Source organism: Cavia porcellus, unplaced genomic scaffold (assembly GCF_034190915.1).
Source record: "Cavia porcellus strain 051 isolate PalLab524CR breed Dunkin Hartley unplaced genomic scaffold, mCavPor4.1 scaffold_1, whole genome shotgun sequence".
In the NCBI taxonomy this organism is placed as follows: Eukaryota; Metazoa; Chordata; class Mammalia; order Rodentia; family Caviidae; genus Cavia; species Cavia porcellus.
In genome coordinates, this window is record NW_026947484.1 from 238,883,045 (window position 1) to 238,896,029 (window position 12,985).

Below are 12,985 nucleotides of genomic sequence, written 5' to 3' on the forward strand. Positions count from 1 at the left end.
CTTGCCCATGAGCAGAAGGAAGGGGGTGCTAGCAGCTGCGTGGAGGCCCCCAATAATTAATACCTCTGGCCTTTTCTCCAGCCGGTTCCTCTCTCCTGTCTTGCAAAAAGAGGAGACCGTTCCTTACCTGAGTGTTAGGAATAAGGACCCTGGCATAACCATTGCTTCTCCTCCATGCAGCTGCCTGGCTGGATAGACCTCCTTCCTAATTGTCCCCACACAGTGACATCAGTGTCCACCGGCCTGCCGTGGCCCTGCACCACTCACCAGGGGAGGCTGTCCAGGTCCTTGGTGTTCGGACATCCTCGGCTGGAAACGGAATGTGCTCTCTGCCAAGAGTTCCATCTGCAACCAAAGTGGTATCTTGGCCTCGTTCTGTACTTATATACACTTATGTATTGATTGAATGATTTGAAACTAGTGTCAATAACTCCTGGCGAGCCTTTTGCTATCTGAATTCATAGTTTGGGCTGCTGAAATGAAGCACCAATGACTGGATAGCTTAGAAGCCACAGACATTGATTTATCACAGTTCTGAAACCTGGACGTTCAAGACTGGGACTCTAGCAGGCCAGGTGCTGAGGCTGAAGGTTGTGGCAGGATCTGGCTTCTACTCGCAGGAACACACAGTGGGATGACCTGAGAGCTGCCCAGGGTTACCCCACCAGGGCAGCAATCCCGTCCAGAGGCTTCCCCTGTCCTGACTTAAGTGACCCCACCACCACCAATGCCCCAGTCACGTCAGGGGTTAGAATTGCAACCTATAGTACAAATTTGGGGAAATGCAGGCGTGAAATCCACGACAGTACCATTCTCATTCCAAAGTCTTTCCCATCAGTCTGTTCCCATTCCCCCTTTTGCCTATTCAGGCCTAAAAGTGCATTGCTGTTTTTATAAAGCTTGAACTTTTTCTCACTGAACATTCAGAAGTAGAAATTTTTCCCCTCACAAGTGTTTGCAGTCTGACAGAACTGTAGACGGTAAGTAGCTTGGACCTCAATGTGGGAGTCGAGGTTGTGGGAGGAGTGCTAGAGTCATTTCTAGGAAATTGCCAGGACCGAAAGTTTGGTGTGTCTTAACGTGATTTACAGCGGCAGCCCAGACTCTAGTCCTGAATCTGCTATGGACGTGCAGACTGAGGATGTCCTGAGCAACAAGGGGCATGAAACTCTGTGTTGCTCCCACAGTGTGGCTTTCGAGGGAAAGCAGGATAGATTTCACAAGCTACCAACCGCTGGTCATGGCGGTGCCTGCCTGTAACCCCAGCACCCTGTGAGGCCTAGGCAAGAAGATGCCACTTTAAAGTTCTACTTTGGCAAATGAGTGGAACCCTGTCTCAAAAAATAAATAAAATCAAAACGGGGTGGACTGGAGCTCAGTGTGAAGACCCTGCATTCAATTCCTAATACTGGTGAAAAAAAATACCATCAGCAATCTGGTACTGAAACTCTGCGTAAGGATCTTTATAGTAAACGGAATTGTTCATTATTTTCAACTTTCTAACAATTACATTAAAAAGAGAAGGTTTGTCTTGAATACTGTGGGGGAAAAGTCGGCCTCCTGCTTCACTGCCGTGTGATCTACACAAGGTGACACGAATGAGCTTCAGAAATCAGGCTCAACCCAACGGTAGAACAAAAGAAGTGGGCAAGGGGACATTTTGCAGGGAAGTTAAATTAATGCTTAAGGATTTGTCTTAATTTGAAGCATTAGACACTGGATAGCTGAGGATTCCTTATCAGAAATACATGAACTAAAATTCAGGTCCAGTCACTAAAGAATACAAAAGCTATATATAACTTACAAATTAACCAAAAAAGAAGAGACAATTTTTAAAAACTCTATCAAGGAAGTTGAAAGCAGAGGAAAAGAAAAAAAATAAGATAATGAAAAACACAAAACAAATAGTAAAAAAATGAAATATATACATCAATAAGCACTCAGATATGTGTAAAAACAAATTGGTTCTTAAAGGAGAAACTCATGCTAATGTTGACAAAGAAATATGTCCAATGCTTTTAAGTACATTGTTGTTTGTAACAGGTGGAAAAAACTTAAATGCCCATCAGTGTGAGATGGATAAATTGCTGTATACACACATCAGGGAAAACTCAATTATTAAAATTAATAAGTAAAATTTACATGTATAAGTTACATGTATCTCAGAAAGTATTCTAGTTAGAAAAATAGTCAGAAGGATGATGCATGCATCATTACTTTTAAGAGTTATTTTTAAAACCACAAAATATTATGTATACATTTAATGGATAGATCATGTGATAGAGGTATAAATAAATGTAAACAGACATCCCACATCCAAATATCAGGATAATTATCCCTTGGGGGCAGGGAATTAGAAAAATCTTAATTGAACTCATTATTTCATTTTAATAATCTGAGGCTGGTTTGGTAGTCTGTTAAAATTATTATTTTGCATATGGGTATATTTTATGTTAATTTTTGCATTTTCTTTATCAAAAAACATTACATGCCATTTATTTTTACTTAAAAGAGAAAAAAGGACACAGGAAAGAAAAACAAAAAGCAAAAGAGACAAACAAAAAACAAACAAAAAACAAACAAAATGATAACAATAGAGGCTTTCAAAACAAGATGACAAGAATTTAACAATGGCTCTTGGACTGCACATTGTTACCTTCAAATGGCTGCTCAGGATACCAGATACAGACATGCAAACCGTATGGTCTTATCACCCAGGTATTAACTGTTCTCTTCCAAGAACTAGTAGAATTAGTAGTACAGTTATCTTAGCGGTCTTATGCACATATATGCAAATTTATGTCTTCTTCCTTTCCTTTCCTCCTGTCCTCCTTTCCTCTATCCCACTTACTTTTCCTCTTTGAGCAGTTTCTTACCTTACACAATATCTATTAGATTTTGTATCTTACCTGCTCTTTAAGTTTCTCACACTAGGGAGACAATACAGTATTTACACATGTGAGTTTGATTTATGTTAATTATGAGTATGGTCTCAAGTCACATCCATTTACCTATAAAAGCCTCAAGGCAATTCTTCTCTATAGCTGAGTAATACTCCACTGTATAAAAATCCACATCCTTTTTAATCCGTTTGGGTTGTTTCCAAGATTTGGCTACTACTGTTGTGCTGCTATAAACATGGGTGCAGATATATCACTGTGGTATGATGTTTTCAATTCTCCTGGGAAAATGCCCAGAAGCAAAGGTAGCTGAGTCAAATGGAACCTCTAGCTCTTTGAGGACTCTCCACACTGATCTCCACAGTGGTTGCACCAGTCTACACTACCACCAACAGTGTAGACAGGTCCCTTTTTTCCATATCCCCTCTAGCACTTGTTATTAGTTGATTTCTTGATCCTGGCCATTCTTTCAGGAGTGAGATGGAATCTCAGTATTGTTTTAATTTGCATTTCTCAAATGACCAATGATGCTTAACATTTTTTTCATGTATTTATTTGCCATTTGTATTTCTTCATCTGAGAGCTGTATATTCAACTCAGATGCCAATTTTTGGACTGGGTTTTTGAATTTTGGGGATTTTTAATTCTTTATATGTTCTAGATAAAAGTCCCTTATCTGAGGGACAGTTGGCTAAGATATTTTTTCCAATTCTTGGGTTTTCTTTTCATTGTGTTGGGGATTTCTTTTGCTGTACAAAACCTGTTTAATAAGATGAGATCCCAGTTGTTGATTCTGGGAAGTATTTCCCATGCAGTTTGATTTTTGTTCATAAAATGTTTGCCCCTATGCCTTTAAGATTCCTACCTACTTTGTCTTCTAGCAGGTTTAATGTTTCTCTTTTAATATTTAAATATTTGATCCATTTTGACTTTAGTGCATGGTGATAGTCTAGTTTTAGTTTTGGGCATATGGAAAGTCAGTTTTTTCCAGCATCATTTGTCACAGAGGCTTTCCCCACTGAGCATATTTGGCCCTTTGTCAAAGATGTTTATAATTGTGATGGTATCTTTTAATCTATTCCACTTTTTCAGGGCTGTTTTTATTCCAGGACCATGCTGATTTTATCACAGTAGCTATGTAGTATAACTTCAAGTCAGAGATTGTGGTGTCTCCTGCCTTGCCTTTGTTGCCCAGAATTATCTTTGCTAGTCTAGGTTTTTCTAGTTCCAGAAAAATTTTATGAATGATTTCTTTTGTTCTAGGAGGCATGCTAATGGTACTTTGATTGAGATTGCATTAAATCTGCATAACAAGTTTAGGAGAATGACCATTTTCACAATGTTTGTTCTTCCTATCTATGAATAAGGAACGTCTTTCCATTTTCTAAAATGCATTTTGATTTCTTTTTTCAGAGTACTGTAATTTTCAATGTATAGATCTTTTTATTTCTTTTGTTAGACTGATTCCTAAGTATTTCATTTTATGTTTTTTGGATGTTATTGGGAAGGATGTGGTTTCCCTTATTTCTCTCTTAGTGAGTTTGTTGTTTGTTTACAGGAATGCTATTGATTTTTGAGTGTTTACTTTGTATCCAGCTACATTACTGAATTTGATTATTACATCTAGAAGTCTTTCCATGGAGTTTAGGGGTCTTCTATGTAGCATATCATGTCATCTACAAATAATGATAATTTAATGTGTTCCTTTCCTATCCTTATTCCCTTGATTTCTCTTTCTTGTCTAATTGCTCTGACTAATGTTTCCAGAATTATATTGAATAGGATTGGTGATAATGGACATCCTTGCCATGTTCCTGAGTTTAGTTTGAAAGTTTTCAGTTTTATCCGTTTAGTAGGATGTTGGCTATTGCTTTGCCATATATGGCTTTTATCAGATTAAAGTAAAGAACATCTATTCCAAGTTTCTGTGGGTTTTTATCATGAATGAATTCTGGATTTTATCCAAAGCTTTTTCTGCATCTATTGAGATGATCATGTCATTGTTTTTTGATTCTGTTGATATGGTGTATTACATTTATTAATTTACATATGTTGAACCAACCCCACATTCCTGGAATGAATCCTACTCAGTCATGGTGTATTAACTTCTTGATGATTTGCTGCATTCTGTTTGCCAGCATCATATTGAGGATTTTTCCATCAGTGTTCATTAGGGAGACTGACCTGTAATTCTCTTTTTTGATTGGGTCTTTCTCTGGTTTTGGTAGTAGGGCAATGGTTGCTTCCAGGAATGAGTTAGGGAGACTTGCTTCCCTTTCAATTCCATTAAAGAGTTTGAGGAGTGTTGGTATTAAAGCTTTCCTAATTCTTCTAGAGTTAAGCAGTGAATCCATCAGTACTTGGGCTTTTCCTTGTTCGTAAAATTCTAATTACGTTTTCAATTTCCTTAACCGAAATTGAGTTATTCAACAATTTTACATCTTCTTGATCTAGCTTTGGTAATTCATTACATTACATTTTTTATATATAAATCCAGTGGATTTCTTATGCCATAAACTGCTTATAATAAAATGTGAACAGGATGATTAAATTAAAGGAAGAATAAGAATCCTGAAGAGCCACTGGCAAGAATATCTAAGAAATCAGGTTAAGGAAGATCAGTATTATGCGTTACTTTTGATCATATGTGAATAGAGGTACTCAAGGATTTGGAAGAGTTGCCTTTGCCTTGTAATGAGTGGGAAAGATGAGAAAAGGTGAACAGATACAGAAAACCATATAGATTTGGCTCTTTTAAATCTAGGTAATTTCCCACTCAATTTTCTATTTTGTGCATAAATCTTAAACCCGGGTTGTTTCTGAGGTTGGGATGGGAAATAGAATGGAAAGGTCAAGATACTCAGTGATTTTAAGAGAGGAAGAGAGACCCTGGAATAGTTTCTGTGGGGAACATGTGTGGTGACCCCATCAGTAAATGTCAGGACGGTGGTCCAGTGCTAATGAGGGTGACCTGCCTTGGTCAGTGTGCCCAAGTGACACGGCCATCATAGCAGCCCAGATATTGATGTGGAAGCATGCAGCTCTACAGTTAGATTCAATCTCAGCACAGATGCCAGGCTTCTATGATAAGCACAAGGGAGTTTAGCAAGAGAGTGGCTAAGGTCAAAGAGTAAGAACCACAGTCTAGTAGACAAAACTAAAGATACAGAGAATGGAAGAACAAGAGTAAAAGAAGGAAATAATGATGTAAGACATTATGACAATTCCTCCACCAAATCTTACACTGTGGTACATAGTTCTCTAAGTCCTTAAATTCTATGTAGATCCATGTAGACACGTATGAATAAACAGTGTTATAACTGGAGGGGGTAAGTAGCTTATGTTCTAGCATATGACCTTGATATTGGTAACACTTTTTGCTATCATTAAATATGGTTACAATAATCATATTGAGGTTCAATCTTCCATATACCTTAATTACTTTCTTAGAATAAATTTCTAGATATAAAGTGATATCAAAGAGCCAGCAATATACTATGCATTTTACTCTGGAGTACAGTTTCTATCCCTCTGTCTCTCCTCTTCTTTCCTCTCCTCTCCTTTCTTACCCCTCTCCTCTCTTCTCTCTCCTTTTCCTCTCCATCTTTTAATTTCCCCAGGAGAAGAGTTTATAACATTATAAAGTGTGAGTGCTGGAGCCCATAAGTGACTTTTGCTACAACCGTTTAGAGATCATCTCAGGTTCACATCATATGGATACAGCAGCTTTGAGCTAACATTTCATTTAATTCCATAAATTCCAGTCTATGAATCTTGAAAATGGGCACAGCAAAGGACAATCAGCGGAAATCTTCTTTCTTGACTCAATTATTGATTTTGAAACGCAAGGCAGTACTCTTGTTGCTCCCCACGTTAGTCACTGCATAACTATTCTGCCTCCTGCCAACATCCAGCCAGCTTTCTGAGCACACAAGCCATTTGTCCTCAGAAACTCTATCAGACTGACCAGGCCCAAGCACTTTGCAAGTCTGGAAAATTAAAGTGGCACTCAATTAAGCAAATTGTAGAGCCTTTCTTCTTCCGTGTTCCTGTGGCTCTTATTGTATGCACCACTCTTTGAACCTTGAAACACACAAGCTGTGGTGGGTAGATTAGGTTTCCCAGGGAACAAACTCCGAGTTGGAGATTTGTGTGAAGCAGGCTTACTGGAGTGTCTTCTCAGGAATGTCAAATGTAGCTAAGCAAGGAAGTAAGACTGGGCAGAGAAAGATGGTGAATGGTGATGCACATAGCAGAGGTCCCTGCCAACCCCTCAGGGAGTGCTGCAGCTGGAATTCCCATTTGTAGGTGTTTCAGTTGAGACAAAGGGGCTGGGACATCACAGCTACCTGCGGGCCAGTCACTGAGTGTGCACAGGGGAGAGTAATACCTTTGAGGAAGGAAACTACCTTAGGCCAAGGGAGACTCCCAGGGCATATTTATCCGTGAACACTGAAGGGCAGTGCTTTGGAGGAACAAGCACCGAGCTCCTGAACAGGCAGGCTAGGACGGCATGCTCTCACATCTGCTGTACGTGCATGCTGATTTGTTCTCCTGAGCTGCACTACACTCAATGTGTTCATATCAACAACTACTACCGTTTATATGAGTTTTATATAGATTGTAACTTCCTGGAGATCACGTAAGTTTACCCTGTTCACTCATATATATATATATATATATATATATATATATATATATATATATATAATAATATGTTTGAAGTATTACATGTTCAATAATACCTACTGTTTAATTTGATAGAATCCTGTCTCTTAATTTTACAAAGCACATATGATCACTTTATCTTGCTTAGCAGTTGCTTACATTGTTTTTTTTTAATTTTTTATTTTTTCTTTGATAAAATATCTCAAGGTTAGCAAGAAGATGGTGGAGTATATCACTATGGTTAGTCTGATTGGATACTAAAAACAATGTCTTAGAGTGTAGCCAAGTTCATTAAGTATGACTTTCTCCCTTTGGATCAATCACTGCCATATTTACTTGACTTAAAAATATGTGTCCAGCTATGAAGAATTGTGTCTGCCTAACCCTCTGCTTAGTCCTGGAGTCCAGATGTGCAGTTTTTCAGATAAATAGTTCATGATAAACCTCATGAGTTATTCTAGGAGAAAAGCTGAAAGAAACTAAACGCATCTTCAGTGACCTCTATCAGGCCACAGAGAAGGGCATATTCCAGCCCAAGTCCGATCTAAAGGTATGGTGTTTAAGGTTCAATCCTTCTGCAGCCCTGAAAGCGTATTACCAATGAAATCCCAGGCAACTTTCATTTCTGCTCTCCAAAGGTCAGAGACCACAAGATCAGAGGCCACAATCACACAAAATATTCCTCGCCAGGGAAGATCATGCATCCTATTCCAAAGAGAACCATAGAGCTTGCAATTCCGGGAGGCATGTAAGTCAGGGCGCTTGAGGGACATAATGCACACTTTCACTCAACTTTGTGTGTAGGACTTTGAAATTTTGTCAGCTCCCCAATACTCTAAGTAGGCACATGTTGGAACGATAGCATATGCATTTCCCAACTTCTCAGTCCATCAAGTGAAATGGATCATTCGTTTTCTGTGTGTGTTTGTCTTTCTTCTGTGCCATCACCGTCTACAGTCAAAAGAATCTGCTTTGGATAATGGACACAGAACCTACCTTGCTGGTGATTCTCCTTTGCACAGTAACTGAGTTCAGAGGTATGACATTTCTTGCCAAAGATCACAGTTGTTTCTCATTTTGCTGAGGTTCCACACTGTCTGTCCACAGACACCTGGAACAGAAATATTCATCTTGGGATACAAAAACACAAACAAATAAAGCCTTCATCCAGTCTTGTTGATGCTGCAGAGACCTACTTTTCCCTACCAGGACAGAAGCTTGCTGAGATTGTATTTGCTTAGGTTGGCGGTTGAGGAAGGACGTGCCCATTCCAGAACAAAGCAACACAGTGACAATGCCAGAATGCAATTTCTCTTTACACATGTACCATTATAGGTGTCTGCCACAGATAACACTGACATCTCATAGCTGACCACATACACAAGTGCTAGTACACAGACTTCTGTGAGGTGGGGTGATCATCAATAAACATAAGCATGAGATAGAATGAAATGTATTATAAGAAATATGCACTGCATTAATTTAGCATAGACAGAAACATATTCTGTGGACCTTCCTGTGCATTGTAGTGACACACCACTGCGTTATTAATGCTTTGGAAACATTTATTTATTCTATTCCATTAGTGTATTTTAACAAACATTGCTTTGGGACAGTATGCCTGCCAATTTATGTTTATGAGACTGTCAACATAATTTACATGCAGACAAAAATATGATACAATATTGCCAGTGCAGAATCGCCTTGTCAAATGATATTGTCGAGAAAAAATGAAACAGTACCCCAGCTGAGGAACGAAGCATATTCATCACCGTTGGCTGTGCAGAATTTAAGGTGACACACTGAAATACATTTAATGCCTTTTTTTCATGCATCAAATGAATAAAAAGTGAGTGAATGAGCTATTTCTGACTGCCACAGACTGTGGAAAAACAAATAGCTTTCTTGCCCCCCAAATACTTGGGCTCCCAAAATAGTTGACAGAATTATATTTATTATGCATTTGGAAAACTGAGTGTATCACAAAAATCCAAAGTGGTTCCAGGCACTCAGCTGCAGAGGTGTTTTCAGACAAAGAGACAGTGACACCTGCACCAACCCCGGAGGAAGAGCTGGCACTGTGGACCGAGATTAGTTACCTGACCTCAGATATCGTATCAAATACAAGGCTACAAGAGATTTTCATAAAAGTGCATTCAAAGAAAATTCCTCTTCCAAGAGCAAGGTCTCTGGGCACTGATAGACCTGAGTCTTGATTCTATCAGAGCTGCAGTGTATATAAATTTTATTTCAGCCAGAGGTTTTCTAATTCTCCTGTGATGATGGTCTATGAGTTCAGGGCATTTCACCAACCAGAAAACACTCAGCTGACTCAAAGAAAACAGGGTGAGATTTGGGGTGGCAGCAGGGGTGGACACATAGCTTTGGACGTATGGAAGGCAGGCAAGCTAGGGACTGTCTTCACTGCTTGTGGAAGGCCTGTCGCACTGCAAGCATCTCCCCAGCTCTGCTGTGCATCATCAAAGGGGATCTGAGTGTAACTAAGGCTTCTCTGTCATGAGCCCACCAAAATCAAAGGAGCCAAGCAAGCCTGTGCTCACAGCAGTCTCTCTACGCAAAGGAACAACAGCTTTAGCAAATGCCCCTACTGTTAAATGCATGATCAGCACTTAGGTTTGCAGGGGGAGAAAAGAAATGTCCTGGGTTCAGGAACCAGTGCATGCAGCTGGGTCAGCAGTAAACTGAGACCTGAGACCATGGTGTGTTCTGCTAAAACCTGAGACATGCAGATGACAAAACGCCATGTGGAAAGATCTCTGTAGCCACAGGGAAAATGTGCTGTACTTAAATATAGAGCCCATGTAGCCTCTAAGAAAATCTCTGGGACCTATGGCTCATTCACCTAAAGAGTGGGAACAGGAGTGATCTCACAGCTTTGCTGTGACTATTAAATGAGAAACTACTGAATCATATGATATGCCTGATATTTGACTTTTTGATGTACTAAAAAGGACAGTGAGAGCATTGTGGTTCACCTAGGAAAGCATCAAACATGTTATTAGATATTGACTGAAATAAACATGACATTAAAAATGTTTAGAGTTATGCAAAATGTACAACATGCCCTCATTTAATACCACCACCGCCACTGCCATGATTACTAACAGAACACTACCGTTATTCTCTGTGGACGACATTTGAAATGTAAGCCTTGAAATATAGAGTGCCAAATCCCCAGCCCCCTGTAAGACTTGAATGAAACCAAGATCATCTAACTTAAAACAGATTCAAAGTTTTCAAAGACACAGGCAGAAGTTTGGCTGTTTGCCTTTAGGCTCTGCGTAGATGGCAGTTTCTATGAAATTGACTTCTAATGCAAGACCCTGAAAACCCAGGTGAATCAGTGCCTCCCACTAGGTAGCATGCCAATCGCCATTTCCCCTTTGAAGCCCTCTTTGGCAGTCGAATCTGAACACTAGCTGGCTTCTGGAATGTCGGTAAAGCGGTGACCATGATGGGAATCGAAGGGGACAGCAGAAGGCTTGGGGACCCGACACACGGTGATTGGTGAGGGGATGCAGGTTCCCAGCGCTGCTCTGCCCAGGTGAATGCAAAGTTCCTCAGTGAACCCGGAGGAGAAAAGGGCCGGGCACGAGGAAGAAGGATATGAAGCAGACATTGTAATAAGGAGTTGTTACAGGTGCTGGAGAAGAATTACCCCGGAGGACAGGACAGCGCCCCACCCAGAGCACCTGCTGCTGGTGCTGAGCAGGGGAAGCATTTGCTTTAGACACCAATGGGAGTGAATTGTAACACTTTGTCTTAGGTCAAAAAAATGGTTTTCTGACCCCAGCTGGTGAACAGGTGGTGCCCCAGAGGCTGAAGATAAATAGCTCTCGTTTTTTGAAATTACCATTGTTTCCCACATTTCAAATCCACATTAAAAATTATATTAAAGAAACTTGCTTACATAATAACTTGTAGCCCAATGTAGAAAAGGTAGTTTAGAATGAAAAAGTCAGAATTTAAAACAAATAGGCAAACATTTCTTCCTATAGGCTTCTGAATGCATGAAACATTAAATGTATAGATTATTTTATTTTATTGCATGGACTGATATACACAAATAGTATTAAATTTGAAAAATCACTGACGAACTTAGGGCTAAAAATGAAAATGGATTTTAATGAAATACTCCTCACATATTTGTAGTTAAATTAGAAAATGTATAGGCTCGGGAAAGATTTGGAAATATGGAGTTGCACTGGGATAATTCTGATGTCAGATACTAACCAAAGATCCACCTAAGCTACCTAAAACATATGAACTGTTTAAAATCAAGAAAACACATCAAGAATGAAAAGGCCTCTCAAAACACCTTCCCAGTACGGGCCAAGGTGCTCAGGTTTTGGCTTCTGAGGTCATGAAGAACTCTGGCCTTGGGCTTTCAAAAGGACAAGGAAAGTGACCGTCACACTAAGGCAAACCCTCTCTGGTCATGGACCCACCCTGCTATTCTTGATAATAGCACTCAGTGTGTTTCTTCAATGTGGCCCTGCACCATTAGTGAGTGACCATACGAGTTTTATTTGGAACACATATCAATAGTTGGCTTATATATGAATATTTTTGTATCAAGCTCATGCTATAAAATGCTTTCTAAAATGTATCTAAGTACAAACACGAGTTGATTAGAATGTATTAGATTCATCGCATGCATGTGAATATAACAAACTTGTATCAAAATTGTGACTTGGGCCCTTGGGTGTTAAGTTTGAAACCGGAGTTGAGTTGGAGGCATACATGGCTTTTAGCCAGATCTCCAGATGGTGGAAAGTTAAGAGATGAAATAGATGTCTAAGAGAGTTTTGATGCAGGGGAGAGCGCTGAGCTGAAGCCCTCAAGAATACATTAAAATAGCAGAAATGTAACTTTTTATATTTTAGGTGCAAGACAACCTCAGAACAAGCACAGACAGTGTGGAGCCTCACTTCGCAGCAATTTATGCAAAAATACCATTTTTCACAATAATATAAAGGTCTTGCACTACAACTGAACTTCATCATGTACAAAATGTATTCGCGTATTTTTCTCTTTCAGTTTTAATGATATTGCTCATATGAGTCAAGAACTTCCTAAAAGTCTAATTCAATTTAGATTGTAAATAGAAGAACATAATTAATGGAAGAGAAAGGCAGTATTTATCACACTCCAAAAAGAGAGATGGGGAAAAAAATCAAGCCCTTTTAATTCAATCATGATTTTATACTGAAATTTAAATAAAAATGGAATGTCCTTATCCCTCTGCCTCTTAGAACATGAGATCATTCTCTTTCCGGTATCCTTAAGCTCTTTTACCAATATAATTATAAACACAACTCTTACTAAATCATGAATCTGACAATTTGTAAAATTCACTTTCAGTTTCATAAGGTTTTATTTTTATTTTAACTGGG